General features: G+C 48.1%; 2 non-coding genes across 2 annotated transcripts; both read left to right on the top strand.

The window, feature by feature from the left end:
- Nucleotides 1-8474: 8474 nt before the first annotated feature.
- On the top strand, nt 8475-8547 carry Trnaf-gaa. Its single transcript has one exon. It is a non-coding gene; the product is annotated as a tRNA-Phe (tRNA).
- A 2688-nt stretch (nt 8548-11235) lies between these two features.
- Trnak-uuu lies at nt 11236-11308 on the top strand. The gene has a single exon. It is a non-coding gene; the product is annotated as a tRNA-Lys (tRNA).
- The last annotated feature ends 1124 nt before the right edge of the window (nt 11309-12432 follow it).

Genomic DNA, 12432 nt, shown 5'->3' with positions numbered 1-12432 from the left:
GGTAAACATAGTTTGAGTCCAATGGTGGGACCCTGTTCACCTCTGAGAAGTTTCTGTATCATCAGAATCCTTTCTTTTTGAAGATATAGATGTGTATATATGTATACGTGTGTATATATATGTGTATATATATATATGAACCTATATATCAACCTTTATTTTTTGTGTGGCTAAGTCTAGAAGAAAAATGGTATATGTAGTTTTCTGTTAAAAAAAGATAGAATGAGCTGGGGGCCTGTGGCCCAAGCCTATAACCCTAAGCCACTTAGGAGACTTGAGATCCAAGGACCAACCAGAAGTAGAGGTGTGGTCAAATAGTACAGCACCAGGCAGAAATGAAAAGAAAGCCTCTGAGGTAAAGAGAGGGAACAGATTTTATAACAGGAGGGTGAGGAAACTTTCCATATAAATATACAAGTCTACTCCTAATATAAAGCAAAGCGGGGAGAAAGCCAAGAAGAGGTGACATTGTCCAAAAAGAAACATACTCATTACCTGATTTATGTAACCGTTACAGCTCTGAACATCACTTTTATAATATCAATAAAATTTTAAAGCAAATATGTCATTTGTGGTATGATCTGAGCTTTTGGAGTTTTACAATCTATAGTTCCTTGGGTTTTGTTGTTGTTGTTTTTGGACTCTCAGACTTTCCTGCCCAGGCTGGCTTTGAACCATGATCCTCAGAACTCAGCCCTTGAGTAGCTAGGATTGCAGGTGTAAGCCACCAGCCCTTGGCTTATTTATTTATTTATTTTTCTGACACGGGGTCTGGTTTTGTAGCCCAGACATCTTGAACTCATATCCTCTTGCCCAGACCTCCTGAGGGCTCAGATTTTTACACCTATGCATTGTCACAGCCAGCTTGTATTGTTCTAACACTCAGCAGAATGCAAGCGTGCATTTACAGGGTTAGCTGGTCCTTAGAAGAATGAAAGATCAAATGTAATGAGTAGGGCTGGGAATGTGGCTTAGTGGTAGAGTGCTTGCCTAGCATGCACAGAGCCCTGGGTTCAACTCCTTAGCACCACATAAACAGAAAACACCGGAAGTGGCGCTGTGGCTCAAGTAGTAGAGTGCTAGCCTTGAGCAAAAAAAGCTCAGCAACAGTACTCAGGCCCTGAGTTCAAGCCCTGTGACTGGCAACAAACAAATGTAATGACTAAAGCCTTCTGAAAACATTAACAGCTTTTCAAGAGGAGGAGAAAATGCTCTCCTTTCCCCCCACATTGTGGATTTACGCAAATAAAAGCGGGTATCTGTACAGAAATTGTGATGGTTTAGTCACATTCAAAGTAAACCTTGATATTGTCTTTATGCTTCTTTAACACATCAAATGCTTAACTGTAAAACTGAACCTTTGTTCTTGTGCAGAAGATGTATGTAATATATCTATGTTATGGGGCAAGCCAAGATTTAGAAATCTGTAACTTTATAGCAGCTTTTCTTTCCTTCCCTCCCTCCCTCCCACCCTCCCTTCCCTCCCTCCCTCCCTCCCTCCCTCGCTCCCTTCCTCCTTCCCTTCCTTCCTTCCCTCCCTCCCTCCCCTCTTCCCTCCCTCCCTCCCTCCCACCCTCTCTTACCTCTCTTCCCTCCCTCCCTCCCTCCTTCCCTCCCTCCCTCCCTCCCTCCCTCCCTCCCTCCCTTCCTTCCTTCCTTCCTTCCCTCCCTCCCTCCCTTCCTTCCTTCCTTCCTTCCTTCCTTCCTTCCTTCCTTCCTTCCTTCCTTCCTTCCTTCCTTCCTTCCTTCTTTTTTTGTTGGTTGTGGGGCTTGAACTTAGTGCCTGCCTGGGCACTGTCCCTGAGCCTCTTTGTGCTCAAGGCTAGTGCTCTACCACTTGAGCCACAGCTGCACTTCTGTTTTTTGAGTGATTAGTTGGAGATAAGAGTCTCGTGGGGACTTTTCTGCCCTGGTTGTCTTTGAACAGCAATCCTCAGATCTCAGCCTTCTGAGTAGCTAGGATTATAGGTGTGAGCCACTAGCACCCCAGCACTTTTTTCGTTTTAAATGATAAGAATATGTGGAATTTACTGCTATAGTTTCCAATGTGCTTATTATAATAGTGGTACAAATTTGAAGACAGTTATTTTTTAAAATATTTATTTGCACTACTCTTAAGTAGTTGTACAAAGGGATTACAGTTCCATGTCAAGTTATGCATACAATTCTTCTTGGCCAACAGTCAAAGACATTAATTCTTTCATATTTGCAATGAAAGATAAAGAAATCACAAATCTTACTGCTTAAGCACCTGTTTCAAATTAAATGATTGGCGCTCTACCACTTGATCTACAGCTTCGCCTCACTTCCGGTTTATTGCTGGTTAATTGGAAATAAGGGTCTCACAGACTTTTCCTGACAAAACTGACTTTATGCTGTGTTCCTCAGATCTCAGGCTCCTTAGTAGCTACAGGCATGAGCCACCAGCACCCAGCTCAAAATCCTTTCTTTATAATCACACTATGTTGGAAGATACTCCCACCCCACCAACACACACACACACACACACACACACACACACACGCACACACGCTTGAGTTCCTTTTTTCTCCCTGGAGAAGTCAGCAGGAAAATTGCATCCAAGTGGCCTTGAGGTAATATTTGCAAAGATACTGGTATTTCCAAAGGAAAAGTGAGTGGACACAAGAAGCAGGACAGCTTACCGGGAAAGAAATTCCTTGCCAAGTCCTGAGTTCAGAGTGATGTTGTGAGAAGAATGCGCAAGCATCTAAGGTCAGGAACGTGCTCTTCCTGAGGTGTTTCCATCCAATTGCTCTCGGGCTCAGAGCTTTCTGGGTCCTCTCACTCTATCGAGCCGCCTCACTTGGCTTGGCCTCCCGGGGCTGGCTAAACCTGCTCCTGGGCCCAGACACCAGCTTGACCTCAGGCACTACCGTCCTCCATCTTCTCTCCTCTCTACCCTGCAGTCTTGAATATTGCTTTGGCATGTAATGTGCTGCAGGAAAGGCCACTAAAACAATAGCCACCCTTTCCTTGAGTTCTCCAATGTGGCCTGGTGGATAAGGACTATGGATCATGGTGCGGGGGTGGGGGGGTCTACCATACTTGGTCATAATTCAAAATTAAATTTACTTAACACTTCTCACAAAAGTGCTAACCATCTACATTTCACCGGTTTGCTTTCCATTCAAAGTCATAGAGCACTTATCAACTGCACAATCCCCAAGGAAGTATAGAAAACCCTTTGGATTTTATTCACTGTCAATGTGCAACATGGGCACTTTTAAAGATTATTGTAAAAATATGGAGTACTTCAGAAGCTCATTAAAGAAGCTGTTGTTGATCTCTCCGGAGGCTTTCTTCTCTTTGGTCTTTTTCAAGTGCTCCTCCCCACCCCCACCCCCCCTTTTTTTTTTGTTTCTATGGATCCTTCAGGGGAAAAAGGCATTTACCTGTTGAAATATTGTTTTGTTTTATTTTTTTGTGCTGCTGCTCCTAGGGCTTGAACTCCGGACCTGGGCACTGTTTTTGAGCTTTTTTTTTTTTTCTTCTAACACTTTACCAGGTGAGCCACACCTCCACTTCTGGCTTTTTAGTGGTTAATTGAAGATAAGAGTTTCACATGCTTTCCTATCCAGGCTGGCTTCAAATCCTGATCCTTGTGCTGGGAATATAGCCTAGTGGCAAGTGTGCTTGCCTCATATACATGAAGCCCTGGGTTCAATTCCCCAGCACCACATATATAGAAAATGGCCAGAAATGGCACTGTGGTTCAAGTGGCAGAGGGCTAGCCTTGAGCAAAAAGAAGCCAGGGACAGTGCTCAGGCCCTCAGTTCAAGCCCCAAGACTGGCAAAAGAAAAACAAACAAATCCTGATCCTCAGATCTCAGCCTCCGGAGTAGCTAGGATCACAGGTGTGAGCCCCAGATGACTGGCTTGAGATATCTTTTTTTATTAGCATGTATTAGTCACACCAGAAAGTTCGCCTAATAACATTTCCATACATGCATACCATGTACTCATTGTTCTACTTTCATAATTGCTTATGAAACACTCCTTACATATCCATCTTCCCTACTCCCACGGACCCCCCACCCCATACACCTAGCAGCAGACAAGGTATCTTTAAAATCAAGGTAAAGACCTCAAGGGCTCACAGCATACAGCCTAGTGATAGAGTGTTGTGTACTGTATGTGCAACGGCCCTGGGTTTGAGAGGAATAGGGGTCAGAATCTTCTATAAATAGCCTTGCAAAGGTTGTAGAGGTTCCATTCTCTGACCTTGATCAGGTGACTTTCGAGGTTACTAAAAAATAGGTCCTAGAAAGTGTCACAACAGACTCTTTCTTCCTCCTTATAGAACTAATGTATGTTCATTAAAAAAAAAACTGATGTAACTAGGAATATTTCCATTCATTTACTCAAGCATACTTGCATGCATACCTGCATTCACTGATTCCACATATAATCCAGCCTCTTTTCTAACAAAGACTCAGCATAAAAATGGGCAAGAAAGTTGAGATAAACAGGCAGTTGCAATCTAGTTTGATAAGTGGTATAAAAGCATTGAAAACGGACAACTAGCCTGAAGGGTGAAAACACAATCATGGCAGAGAAGGCTACCAGAAGAATGTCAGATAGTATTTGTGGGCTAAATAGGAGCTAGGGGAAGACCAAATTTTTTTTTTTTTAAATACTGCAGGGGCTGGGAATGTGGCTTGGGGTAGAGTGCTTGCCTAGCATGCACGAAACCTTAGGTTCGATTCCTCAGCACCGCATACACATAAGAGTGCTAGCCTTGAGCGTAGAGAGGCTCAGGGACAGTGCCCAGGCCCTGAGTTCAAGCCCCAGGATTGGCATGCACACACACAGACACACACAGACACACACAATTTCTCTCTCTCTCTTTAATGTACTCCTTATCATCCACTTATAGAAACCTGTGACAAGTCTGTACTTCTACATTAGTTTTCCATCACTACAATTTCATTACCATGCCCTTTGTGGTTTGAAACAACACGTGTTCATTAGTTCACAGTCTGAAGAAGGTAAGAAGCCTGTACCATGTGGCTGGGTTTTCTCTGCTCAGGGTATCTAAGAGTCAACCAGGATGGTGGCCTAGCTGAAACCACTGGCATCCTTCACTCTCTTGTCATTGTAGGACTGTGCACCTGTTTTGTTGGAGGCTGTGGGCTAAAATAGCCACTCTCAACCAATTCTTTTTTTTTTTGTAATTTATTTATTAATTAAACAAAAATTTTTTTTCAAGGAAAAGGATGGATTTATTGAGGAAGTAAAAAATATACTGACCGGCCCGGGTCACGGCCCAGACTCGGGAGCTGGAACTGCAATGGTAAAAAGCAGGCTGGCAGGCCAGGGCCACAGCCCAGACTTGGAAGCTGGGATCGCGCACCTGGGCCATGCTTGGGTCAGGTTATAAAGGCAAACACCACATGGTCAAGCTTGCTACACACAGGTGGCCAATGAGGCTACAACACTAACAGAGCATGCCAGGTCACACGCAGGTGGCCAATTGGAGTTACAATCTGCCTCATAGCAACTGTTTGAACCAACCTATCATTTTATTTTATTTTTTTTAAATTTATTAATTAAACAAAAAAATTTTTGATAAGGTATTGTGCAAAAAGAGTACAGTTACATAGTAGGGCGGTGTGTTCATTTCTTGTGATATCTTACACCCTGTTTTTCTTTCCTCTCAACCAATTCTTAGACTCTCTATAGACCTTGCTCTGTGGTTACCATTTTTCAAGATGATGACTGTACAACATGTCCTTATATTTTGAATCTTTGAATCCTTTGAGCAATCAGCTGGAGGAAACTCTGTTTTAGCCAGACTTTTGCTCACAGGGACCAGTTTCTGAGAGAAATAGTTTATTCTGGCTTCCATCCATGATTGGCTGACTCTATTACTTTGGGGCTGGAGGTGAGGCAGAATGTCATGGAAGAAAGGGAGTGATTGAAACACAGCTGCTCACCCATTGGTTGGAGTCACAAGAAGGGGGCCTTTCAAAGGCCGGTACCCAGGGACCCATTTCTTCCTATTAGGCCTCACCTCCCACAGTCTCATTGCCTTTCAACCTATCTATGATTAAAACCACTGTTTGTGTCAGAGCCCTCGGGATCCAATCAAGTCTAGGAATGCCTTCACAGACACACCAGGAGTGTGTGTTCTAGGTATCTGTTTATACCACCACAGCTCCCCAGCTTTTATAGGTCACCTGAACTAGGTCAGGCCCACCTAAATAATGACCTATTGTAGAGTCAGGTGTGCTATCTAATATAACCTAGTGAAATCCATCCTATTAACCACAGTTCTAGGGGTTATGTAATCCTGATGGCTGGCTGGGAGGGTGTCATGTGTGTGTATGGGGGTAGTTTAGGATTTTCCTACTACCTAGGAATAGCAAAATAGATAGATAGATAAAAGGTTATGTCTGAGCTAAACAAGTGGGTTTAGGCACTGCAGCTCTGTACTCCTGGCCTCAGATGCACTCTTGCCTTAATCTCTGAAGAATGATTCTCTAGAATGATTCTCCACTTTATATGGATGATTTAATAGTTCTAAACCATAAGGTCCCAAATAGATTCTTTGTAAGTTACGTCATCTCCCTATATATGAGTTAAGCAAATCCTGGATTGATTATTCTAACTAATAGTCTTATGAAATTCCTTTAAGACATTTTTAAAAATTGAATGAATGCATAGTTATGCAACGAGAGGCAGAGGTGGAATAGAATCAGCCTACTAAGGATGTTATGAAACCACAGGTGATTTCTCAGTTTGAAAGAGGCCTTTGAATATTAGGCAGGCCTGTTTCTCAACTGTATACATATTTTAAAATGTTAAAAAAAGACAATGAAAATATATTTGTAATATTAGGCTTAGAAAATCATTGCTTTAAAGGAAGATGATGACTTTGTATACTTCATGTTTACAAAGGGGATAATATCAAAAGTCTTCCTGTGAAGACTTCACAAATGAAAAAAGAGGGAAAGAAAAGAAATACCCAAGTGCAGGGGTTGGGGGCTTGGCTCAGTTGGCAGCTTGTCAGTCAGTGAATGAGCAAAGCATCAGGTATGGAGCCTCGCTCTCACAACAACCAACAAAACCCTCCAACCAGGAAAGAAGACTTGACAAATGTTATTATTATTTTTTCTTTTGGCCAGTCCTGAGGCTTGGACTCAGGCCCTGAGCACTGTCCCTGGCTCAAGCCTAGCACTGTGCCTCTTGAGCCACTTCTGGCCATGTGGTGCTGGAGAATTGAACCCAGGGCCTCATGTATATGAGGCAAGCACTCTTGCCACTAGGCCATATCCCCAGACCTTGACAAATGTTCTTCCTGGCTTTGTTTATTCTTTGGTGGAACTAGGGTTCTATCAACTTAAGTCATAAGCCGCATGCTCCTTTCTTCTCTTTCCAGTGCTGCTGATCAAACTCAGGCAGATGGGGGTGCAAGGGAACTGAGTCATATGGGCATCAGAACAAAGAAAGGGCAGAAAGCGAACTCAACAAGACTAACAGGCTTTTTTCTAGGGAAGGGCAGCCAAGTTTCCTTCAGCCCCAAGGTCTCCTTAAATAGTAGGGAGAGTGAAGTCAAGGTAGGTGGGGGCAGATGGAGGTGGGGTGGGAGAACATGGGTGACTGAGGGGTTTCAAGGTTTCAACAGTCTTCGTGTTCATCAGGGGCGTCGGCATTGGGTGTGTCCTTGGTCTCCAGCTCACTTCCAAGACCTCAAGTGAATTTGTTCAAGGGGAATGGTGTGTGTGTGTGGGGGGGGGCTGGTTCAGTGGGGTGGGCTCAAGAACAGCTCTAAGATGTGGCTGTCACAGGGGAGGTGAATGGCCTTCAGTTTAAGTCATTTTTCCATCAGATTGCACATGCTACATTTTCTTGTATTCTTCCAAATATTTTCTAATCAGACCTGACACCAAATAGATAATATTGATTTAAAAAAAGTGACCAACATGCTCATCTTTTGACCTTGCAAAAAATCTGTCTTTCCACAATACATAGGGGGGAAAAAAATCTATGGCAATGGAAAAAGCTTCCCTCCCCCGTAACAATTAATTGTATGTGTATATTTACTGCGCAATGGGTGTTACTGCGGTATTGTTGAACATGCATATAAGGTACTTTGACCATATGGATCCTCTACATTTCTTTCTCCTGGCAGAATTGTTTTATACAAGGAAGTTTGGCTAAACAAATTTATACAATAAACCCAATCCAGTTTCTGCACGATTTAACCATAAAGCCAACCATATAACCATCATGGAAAAAAAAAAATCGGTGAACGGCAGAAACAAGTTACAGAATAATTCAATGGGATGGGGGGGGCGAGAAAAAGAGTTTAGTAGTTCTAGTTAGTCTTCGCCTTATCGCTTCTCTAAAGTTTGTCCACTTCCGTTTGCCCAGTGACCTACATTACTACAGTGCAGCATCATGATTATATGTGAGAGGGGAGTGGAAAAAAAAAATGTACTAGCCAGGTTGCCGAAATAGCTCAGTTGGGAGAGCGTTAGACTGAAGATCTAAAGGTCCCTGGTTCGATCCCGGGTTTTGGCAGTGGTTTTATATGTCGGTACACTCGCAAAGTGGGTGCAGCTTCCTGCTGAATTTAGCTGGAAAGAGGAACTGGTGGCCTCGGGTGAGGTGGATGGTGGTGGGGTAGAGTTTCCTGATCAAATGCAGGATGCACAACTAAGTACCAATTCTAGAAACACAGCAAATGCTTCTTTATTGCCCCTCTCAGGGCTCTAGCGCTCCACCACTTGGGCCACAGCGCCGCTCCCGCCTTTTCCACGAGCGCTTCTTGCTAGAAGACGCAGGGTCTCGGATGACTGCTCGGGAAGTAGGAAGGACGTGTTTGTTTTCACAACCCGGGCGTCTTATGTTCTTATTTACTTCATCAAGTCCCAATATTGCAGAGCTCCAGGATGATCTTGGCGCCCTTCCGACCCCCAGACCCCCATACTCTGCCCACCTGGGGCCCCAGCAAGGTTGCTCGGCCCCTGATTGGAGCCAGCTGCGTGCCAGAGAAGACACGAGGGGGCGACTTCGGAGCCTGTGTGGCTCGCAGGGCACAGGTGTAGGGAGATGTGTTTTGGGGCGAGGAACTCAAGCACTCCCGTGAAAATCAAAAGGAAGGAACCCCAAGTGGTGGGCTAGTAAATCAGGTGGTTCCCCAACACAACATGAAGTATGTCTGCCCTGTGAGATGCGTACTTTTATGTGTTGACTTGGCTAGGATAGGATGCCTCATGGTTTGGTTCAATACTGCTCTAGATGTGATGGTCAAGGTGGGTCATTTTCTTGACGTCAGCATTAATATCACATCAGCAGGCCTTCGAGTCAAGCCAGTTAACACATAGACTGCAATCATCCCAAGCCCTTAAGAACAAAGATGGTTTTTCTGATGGGGAGGAATCATAACTTTGATATAGATTAAAAAACCAAAACAAAACAAACAGACACCTGTCTGAGAGTTTCCTGCTTCGTGCTGTGTTGAGACAAAGACTGCAGAGTTAACTCTTACCTGAATTCCCCGACGGTTAACCTGCCCCACAGGTTCTGAACTTAATATCCTCCACAATTGTTTGAGCCAAGTTCTTAAAATAGCCCGACCCCCACTTCTATTTTTCATCTCTGCCTCCTTCTCCCCTCTCCTGGTTCTTATTAGTCCATATCGATTGTGCAGAGGGCTTCCAGAGCGCCATTCCCACACGTTCCTATCATGTACTTTGATCGAATTCTGTCCCTCCGTTGTCCTCTCTCATCCCTTCCACCCTTTAAGAAATGCTTTTCCCATGGGTTGTATCGTGCTGTTTCCATACAGGTCTGCCTGGATGTCTCGTCTAGGTTCTGTTTCTTTGGTGGTGCTTGTGGTGGTGGTGGTGGTGGTGGGGTGGGGTGGGGGGGAACCTGACAGCATGATGTCGACCTCCGGACGGCTGAGAGTCAGAGCGCTTGACCTTTGCCTCCGCGCCCAGCCCTCCCCACCCCCGCCGGACCCAGCCAATCTAAGGGTGAGAAAGGAGAAAAGCACTGGGGAATCCAAGCCACACGTTGCTCCCGGGGAAACAGCGTATCTAGGGCGGAGTCCGCTTCCCGCGCCCCTGCGCCCCGGCCGCTCCCCTGTCCAGGCCTCCTGGAGGGGCGCGGGCTCCCTGTTTGTCTGCACGACGCCTGCCTCGCCCACCCTGGTGGGGATACAGGAAGCAAGCTCCCCGGGGAGGATGCCCATGAAACGTCGCCCCCCCCCCCCACTCCTCCCGCCCTGCAGATGCGCGAAGGGAGGGGAGGACGGTGAGGAAGCAGCTACCCAACTCGAGCTGCCGTTCCCCGGGATGGGCTGACTGAAGATCTGATGCACCGGGGTGCCCCCCCCCACCCCCCGCCTCCCGTAACGGGAAGGACGGGTGTGGATCACGCTCATCCATCACCGGCTCCAGGCCGTGAAGTGTGTCCCTAGACGGTGAACTCTCCCGACGGGCACCGTGCACTGTGGTGCGCCCACCCATCCCCGTCCCCGGCCCCGGGGTCCCCAGAGACGCAGGGGTGTTCTTCCCTTTGTCGGGTCACTTCCCCACAAAAGCGACTGCCCTTCGTAAGACTTAATGGGCCACCACACCCCCCGTCTCCCCCGCCCCCCCCCCGGCTAGGACCCCACCAGTGGATAGGTAGATCTGCCCAGGGAGCCCGGGGTGCCGCGTGGAAGAAGGGGGGGGGGGCGGGGAGGAGGCCGCGGCGCCGCGCATGCGCAGAGGCGGGCGTCCGCGGGGCGCGCGCGGGGGCCCTCGCCCTGAAGGGAGAGACCCCCGGCAGGCTTGCCAGGGGCGCCCATCACTCCCGACCCCCCACCCCACCCGAGTCCCAGATCCGGTCTTGGCAGCGAATCTGCTTCTCGCGCGCGCGCGTGGGGGCGGGGAGCAGGTGGAAACCGGCCACGTCGCGACCTCCCGCGTGGACAGCGCTGCAGAACGCGGGGTCCTCGGTGGCGGGAGAGGAGGGCCGCCACGAAACGGACCAGCGGCGTGTGTGATTCGGATCTGCCTGCAGCCCTCTTGGGGCGCAGAAGCCGCGTCACTCGCCGTCCGCGATCCCCCGCCTCGCTCTCGTCCCGCGCCCGCGCGGACCCGTGCGTGCGAAAGGCTGCGAGGCTTCGCGCGCCCTGGGCAAACGGGCGTCGCCGGCGGAGGTGGCCGCGGAACGCCTGACGGTCTTCAGTGCCCGAAGCGCCAGCTCGCAGCGTGAGCCCGGATAGCTCAGTCGGTAGAGCATCAGACTTTTAATCTGAGGGTCCAGGGTTCAAGTCCCTGTTCGGGCGGAAGCCTCTTTTTCCTTCTTAAGAGAATTAAATTGAAGGGTGTGAAGGCCCCTGTGGCTTTTTAGAGAGAAACACACAAAACCATCCTAGGACCCCGGCGTGTGCACATTGCGAGTGCACCAGGCCCTTGGGAACAAGCCTGTGACTGCACCAGGGCAGACACGGATTCTTCATTTTTATGTTTTCCGTACCGACAGCGCTCCCTCCCATGCGTGGGTTGATGCAGCCGCAGCCGGCGGGGCTGCTGGACTCGGGCTCCACGGCGGTGGTTACGTCCCGGCCTCGCAGCCCCTCCCCGCCCCGTCGGCGGCGCCAGCGAAGGCGGCCTAACGCCGCACCTCCCCTTCCCGCCCGGAAAAGGATTTTCCTGCTTGCTTCCAGGAAAAGGCGCCCCCCTACCCCCCCCCCCCACCCCGTGCAGGCTGTGCGGTAGGGAGGGTCTAGGGTGTGTGTGGGGGGGGGGGGGGGGAGACGGAACAACAGAAAAACCAAACAACAACTCCCCAGCCAGGGCCCACCCAGGGCAAAACAGAGGACACGCTGGAACGTTCCTGTCAGCCCGGTGTAACCCCAGCTACTTAGGAAGCTGAGATCCGAGGATAGGGGTTCAAAGCCAACGCGGACAGGAAAACCCCCCACCCCCCAAGAATAACCGCCCGGAGTGGTGGCTTAAGTGGTAGTGCTCCAGCCACAAGGCTCAGTCAGGGGGTGTGGTCAGGCCCCGAGCTCAGGCCCCCGGACTGGCACACGTGCGTGCACACACACACACACACACAACTTAGAAGAGTCTTTGCCTAAAAGCAAGTAAGTCAGCCACAATCGCTGTTCTTAGAACCATAAAGATTTCAGGCTAGCAATAAGCACAGGGGAAGGAGTCGGTTTACAGAAGCCGGAGCCCAACATCATCAACTATAAGCCAGCGATTCAAAGAAGGCGGGGAGAGTTGATTGATCGAGATGGCTTTATTTTTAAATTTTATTTTTATTATTTTTTAAGGGATACTGAGTGATGGGGCTCAGAGACATTCCAGAAGAAGCAGGTCAGGTCAGGCAAACACACCCCTTACCAGTCCCCAGGGAAGTGACCCACCCATCCAGCTGTTTTGGCACCTTTGGAAGGTGGAG

Source organism: Perognathus longimembris, chromosome 13 (assembly GCF_023159225.1).
Source record: "Perognathus longimembris pacificus isolate PPM17 chromosome 13, ASM2315922v1, whole genome shotgun sequence".
In the NCBI taxonomy this organism is placed as follows: domain Eukaryota; kingdom Metazoa; phylum Chordata; class Mammalia; order Rodentia; family Heteromyidae; genus Perognathus; species Perognathus longimembris.
The sequence above is the reverse complement of the archived record's forward strand: the minus strand, read 5'-3'. Positions and strand labels throughout refer to the sequence as shown.